We start from the raw sequence: 5,970 nt of genomic DNA on the forward strand, positions 1-5,970 counted from the left end.
TTCCTCCCCCTTTGAGACCACAGAGGGTAACTTTCTGACATTGCCATGGCATCTGTAAACTGTCATGGAGCCGGTGGGAGCATCTTCCATAGGGAGGTGAGCATCTGGCATCCGGAGCCCCTGGCCCTCCGCACAGTCCTGAGGCCTCTGGGGGGCCAGAGGTGTGGGAATGGGTTCCTGGACCGCAGGGGCAATGAAGCCCCAAACCCTGAGCCACTTCTCCTGCTTCTGGTCTTAAAGGGACTCGCACATATGTGGCTGAGAACATTTACCAGAAAGGTGTTACTGTTGCTGGAAAGGGGTGCTGATCTAGACCCCAAGAGAGAGTTATTGGACCTCGGGCAAAATTCTGGACAATTCCATAAAGTAAAGTGAACGCAAGTTTATTAAGAAAGCAAAGGAATAAAGAATGGCTACTCCATAGGCAGAGCAGCAGCCTGAGCCACTCAACTGATTATAGTTACTTCCTGATTATATGCTAAACAAGGGGTGGATTAATCATGAGTTTTCCACAAAAGGGGTGGGCAGTTCCCGGAACTGAGGGTTCCTCCCCCTTTTAGACTATATAGGGTAACTTCTGGACATTACCATGGCATTTGTGAACTTTAATGCTGCTAAAAAAAAGGCACTTTTAGCATGCTAAAATATTGTAACAAGCATATAAGGAGCAGTGAGGACAACCAGAGGTCACTTAACTGGCCATCTTGCTTTTGGTGGGTTTTGGCTGGCTTCTTTATGGCATGCTGTTTTATCAGCAAGGTTTGTTTGTTTTTGAGACTGGAGCTGTCACCCAGGCTGGAATGCAGTGGCATGATCTTGGCTCACACTGTAACCTCCACCTCCTGGGTTCAAGCAGTTCTTATGCCTGAGCCTCCCGAGTAGGTGAGACTACAGGTGCACCTCCACGCCAGATTAATTTTTGTATTTTTAGTAGAGACGGGGTTTCACCATGTTGTCAGCCTGGCTCAAACTCCTGACCTCAGGTGATCTCTCCACCTTGGCCTCCCAAAGTGCTGAGATTAGAGGCATGAGCCACCATGCTGGGCTCAGCAAGGTCATTATGACTCGTAGCTTGTACCTACCTCCTATTTCATTCTGTGACTTAGAATGCCTAACCTCCTGGGAATGAAACCAGTAGATCTTAGCCCTATTTTGCCCAGCTTCTATTCAACATGGAGTTGCTCTGGTTCAAACGCCTCTGACATTACTGAAAGGGAAAGTGTAAACTATAATCACAGTCAGCACCAAATTAGAAAAACTTAGTGAAACAGTCACCTGTGAAAACCAGAGACAGATGTATGAACATACTGAAAAAACAGAGAATTGTGCACTTTAAAAGGGTAAATTTTGTAGTATGGTCATTATGCCTCCATGAAGCTGTTCTTCTAAACAAACAAAAAAAAACTAGTTAGACCCCAGGTTTTTCTACTTGTTTCCCACTTCTGCAGATTCAGTGTTGGCTCTCTAAGAGGCCGACATGGTAGAAAGCTCTGGCCTGAGGGGTCGTATACATGGCCAAGGCCAAGACAAGAAACCCTATGAAAACAAGAGAACCGAGTGAAAATTCGCCTCCTGAAGAGCAGAACTCCAAGCTGCCTTCTCTTCCTCAACTCCCAAAACACTATTCTCTGGGAAAATGGGAAGATTTTTCTCTGGGAATTCTGCCCTGCCCAGAAGAAAAGGCCCATAAACACTGGGAGTGGGTGTCTTATCCTTGCCTCATCACCCTACAGCAGTGGGTCTTAAACTTGAGGGACACCGTCCCACCTCCGATCCGGTCTTCTCTTGGTACATTTAACAGAGCCTGGAGATGCTGTGGGTTGCCTCACCTGGTAGGAGGTGGGTGTTACAGGTATCTATCACACAGAGGCCAACGATGCTGCTAAACATCTTACAACTCAAAAGACAGTTTCACACAATGAAGAATTCTCTGGTCCAAAATGTCACTAATGCTGAGGTTGAGAAACACTGTCCTAAAGTGAGGCCCACCCATCAGCAAGGCCTACCCACATGCAGAATTCTTCCACATAGCCTTTCAGCACCTCACAATGAAATATAAGCAGATAGCCAAGCGCCCCCAAAGAATAAAACAAAGATCAGAAGAGTGACGACTTAAAGGATTTTGCCAAAGTGACCGATCAATGTTGTCCCTGACACATGCATCTCAGTGGTGAAGTCTCCCTGCATCCATTCCTACTCCCTTTGCCAAGGTCAAAGCCCACTGAGCAGCCATCCAACCACAGGACTACAACAGGGGGACTCTCCGGCTCAGTGGAGGTCTTCTCCACTCCAAACCGTATGCATGAATACTCTGACATTCTAGGATATCAGATGAGCTGAGTCTTGCTAGGGAGAGTGAGCTCTAGAAACAAAGTAGTAGGTAGAATTCAAAACATCCAAGGAGAGGGGTTAGGGAGGTGTTTCCTATGGCAGAAGTGGCTGAGAAACTTAAAGCAATTAAGTTGTCTCTGCCGGGGACTTGCCTGCCCTGCACTCTGCTACCGCTACACCAGCTTATCTCCAAAGGGTTGGTGATGAGCGATTGCACATCATAGCCTGGCTTTGTGCTGCTCTGTGGAATAGAGAAGAAGCCCTAGAGCCCAATAGGGTAGAGAGAACACAGAAGAGGCTGGAGGTGGAGCAGCTGACAAGGTGAGGGCCACATCTCTACCACTATGTGGCCATAGGGCATACCTTCATGAGGCAGTGAAGTAAGGAGCTTCGTAGCAGGTGCATCATGGAGCAGAAGAAAGGGGCAGGCTCGTTCATGCCCTGGCAAAAGTGGGGCCCAGACTCACTGAGGCTGGGAACAAAGTGATGGTGAGCAGGAATCTCACAGGGGTCTCTCCTAACTCTTCAGGGCTTTGGGTGTTCTGGTTATGGCTGTATTATCTCACTCAGTCCCCAAAGGGCTCTTGCAGTTGTAGCAGAATTAACTCCACCCGGCAGGTGGAAAAAAAAGGAGGCAGAGAAAGCTTCAGTAACTTGCTTATGGTAGTGTGGGATGAAGAGGGGCTTGTCACCTGTCTGATTCCAGCTGACACTAAAAAATGAAGTTTGACTTTGTTTAACACTTGTGCTTTGAGGAGCATTACAGTTGTTCCTTGTCCTTATACCGTGTGGCAGGAATAACAGAGCCCCTGAATGTAGGCTCCCTACTTTCTTTCCCTGACTCTGCCTCCTGGGGCGGTGGTGGAGAAGCAGACAAATAAAAAACCATGACCCATAGTCACCAGCTGGCTGCAGTTTTCCCCGTGGGCTGTGTAGAACGTGCCTCTCAGTCTGTCTGGCTTATATCTGGCAGTAATCATCCCCTGCCCTGGGAGTAATGGGGGATGCCCTCAGGTCCCAGATACCTGGATCTGGGCCCAATTTCCTTCGTAAGAGTCTGAGATGGCGGAGACAACCTCAGCAGGTTGAGGCAAGGGTTTCATGAACTCTTGGCCTCAAATGATCTGCCCACCTCCGCCTCCCAAAGGTATGAGATTACAGGCATGAGCCACCACACCTGGCCCACTTTTGTTTTTAAGAGATGAGTCTCACCATGTTGCCCAGGCTGATCTTGAACTCTTCAGCTTACGTGATCCTCATGCCTCAGCCTCCCAAAGGGCTGGGATTACAGTCGTAAGCCACCACCCCTAGCCCAAAAGATAAAATTCTTAAGGATTTCAGCCAGACACGTGGACCCGGAGCTCAAGGGTCCTTAAAAACAGGACCCTTCTGCCCCACCTTCAGTGTTGATTGAGAAAGGTCAAGGAATCAAGACTCTGAGCAAACAAGCTTAGCCGCACTGTTCATATTACACAACCCAAAGCTTTCAGGGACACACTGCTACCATCCAGATCCCTGTGGCCTGTCTCCCACCCTGTGCCACTAACTACCCCCGCACCGCGCTTGTTGGTGTGGGTGCGTAGGTGGAGGGCAGCATCCTTGAGATAGCACCAGCTCACGTTATCCAGCTAGGGTGTTAGCTGGCGTAACTGGATCCTCTCCATTGTGCCGGTTTACAACGTTCTGTGAGCAACACTGGATGTTTTGTAAGCAGATACCCACAGCTAATTATTAATATATGTATATACTTCTAATTGGAGAGACAAATTAACAAGATGGCCCAAGAAGCTTCCCCAAACAGGAGATCTGGGGACAAAAGCACCCCTGGATTTGAACACCCTGCAACTTTTGGTGGAGATTGCAAATGTCGTTTTTGTTGTTGTTGTATTGGGTCTTGGGGTTTTATTTTCTCTGAGCAAACCATATCCATGAAAGAGAATTAGTACAGAACTCACCCTCCTTAGCACTAGCAATAGGAACGTTCACTATCCTGATAACATCAGAGCACAACACTCTGCTATTATTACTCTTCAGAATAATGTTTGAGTTGAATGTCCTGTAAATGTTACTCAAATAATATTAAAGTCTTGTATTAAGAACAATGAAGAAAAAGAAAAGGAATATTTCGCAAAAAGTTAAAAGCACATTTTTGTGCCACTTTTCCTGTAAAACCTGCAAATGTGTGAAATCAAAAGGTTTCAAGTTATAGGCATGTCAAGACCACCATGGAGAAAAGGCAAATCTTGATGAGACAAAACCCAAGGGCAGAGCAGAGATGGAATCTTCCTGGAGACTGGAATGCTCTGCTCAGACCCCAGACCCCACCTGGCAGTTTGTTAGGGTTATGGCTCTGCTAGGAAACATCATTCCAAGTCATGTTGTAAAATGCTGGGTGGGCAGTGTGCCCAGGACTCTGCCACATGCCCTGAGGTCAGCAGTCTTCATAGTTGTGCCCCAGACAGAGGGGACAGTGGAAGCAAAGACAAAGGGAAGTCACAGTACTGCGAGTGAAAGCAAGTCACATTAGCAGGTAGGAATGGCTGGACTGAAACAGAGAGGCAGATGGGGCCATAGGCTGTTGGAGCTCTCAAGGGCCTTGGATGGCACATTGGAGGGTCTGGGTTTTACCCCTAGGCCATAGAGTCCCAGTGAAGGGTTTCAAGCAGAGGAGAGATGAAGTCAGACCTCTGCCCTGGGTGCTGTCCTGGCTGCCATGCAAGAGAGAAACTGAAGGGCGGGGCCAATAGTCCAGTGCCCAGGTGGGAGGCAAACAGGACCTTTGGAAAGGAGGATATGGTGCAATCTGGATTTTCTCAAGAGGTCAGAAAAGTGTAGGGAATAAAAGGTTGGACTCTGAAGTAAGAACAGTCAACGGGGCTGAAGCCTGTCTCCAAGGACTGCTGGGACCCATCTTATCTCAGCCTCCATTTTTTCATCTGTAAAGAAAGATAGTAAGATAATCTGCCTCAAATGGTTGTGGTGATGATGCAATAAGTCATTTAAAGGGGTTGGCAAGTGCCTGGCAGAAAGACGGTGACAGATAACTGTCAGCTGTGGCTGCCTTGAAGGGTGGGTTTCCTGACTGTGTACCTGCCTGGCTGCTCATGGCTGCACACTCAGAAGGGCCCTGCACTTGGTCTAGTACTGTGCTGACACCATAGTGAAATTCTTTTTTTTTTTTTTTCTTTTGAGATGGAGTCTCACTCTGTCAGCCAGGCTGGAGTACGGTGGCACAATCACGACTCACTGCAGCCTCTGCCTTCCGGGTTCAAGCAATTCTGCCTCAGCCTCCCTAATAGCTGGGACTACAGGTGCATGCTGCCATGCCCAGCTAATTTTTTGTATTTTTAGTAAAAATGGGGTTTCACCATGTTGGCCAGGACTGTCTTGATCACCTGACCTCGTGATCCAGCCATCTTGGCCTCCCAAAGTGCTGGGATTACAGGCATGAGCCACCGTGCCTGGCCAAATTTTTTTTCTTTTTTTTGAGATGGAGTTTTGCTCTTGTTGCCCAGGCTGGAGTGCAATGGCACAATCTTGGCTCAATGCAACCTCCACCTCCAGGGTTCAAGCGATTCTCCTGCCTCAGCCTCCTGAATAGCAGGGATTACAGGCGGACGCCACCACGCCCAGCTAAGT

The 5,970-nt window shown here is 48.1% G+C and overlaps 1 protein-coding gene and 2 long non-coding RNA genes across 3 annotated transcripts in view; 2 read left to right on the plus strand and 1 right to left on the minus strand.

Moving 5' to 3' along the window:
* Positions 1-3,073, plus strand: part of LOC108286741 — a 5,133-nt gene extending 2,060 nt beyond the window's left edge. The window contains exon 2 of the long non-coding RNA XR_005196358.1: positions 1,449-3,073. This is a non-coding gene — a long non-coding RNA (uncharacterized LOC108286741). The remainder of the gene's footprint in view (positions 1-1,448) is intronic.
* LOC119467751 overlaps positions 1-4,826 on the minus strand; it is a 7,480-nt gene extending 2,654 nt beyond the window's left edge. Inside the window, exons 1-2 of the long non-coding RNA XR_005196359.1 lie at positions 4,816-4,826; positions 1,430-1,439 (exon numbers count right to left, since the gene is read on the minus strand). This is a non-coding gene — a long non-coding RNA (uncharacterized LOC119467751). The remainder of the gene's footprint in view (positions 1-1,429; positions 1,440-4,815) is intronic.
* Positions 1-5,970, plus strand: part of TMC2 (transmembrane channel like 2) — a 112,044-nt gene that overhangs the window by 25,936 nt on the left and 80,138 nt on the right. The window lies entirely within an intron of this gene.

The sequence above is a fragment of the Cebus imitator genome, unplaced genomic scaffold (assembly GCF_001604975.1).
Source record: "Cebus imitator isolate Cc_AM_T3 unplaced genomic scaffold, Cebus_imitator-1.0 Scaffold328, whole genome shotgun sequence".
Taxonomy (NCBI): domain Eukaryota; kingdom Metazoa; phylum Chordata; class Mammalia; order Primates; family Cebidae; genus Cebus; species Cebus imitator.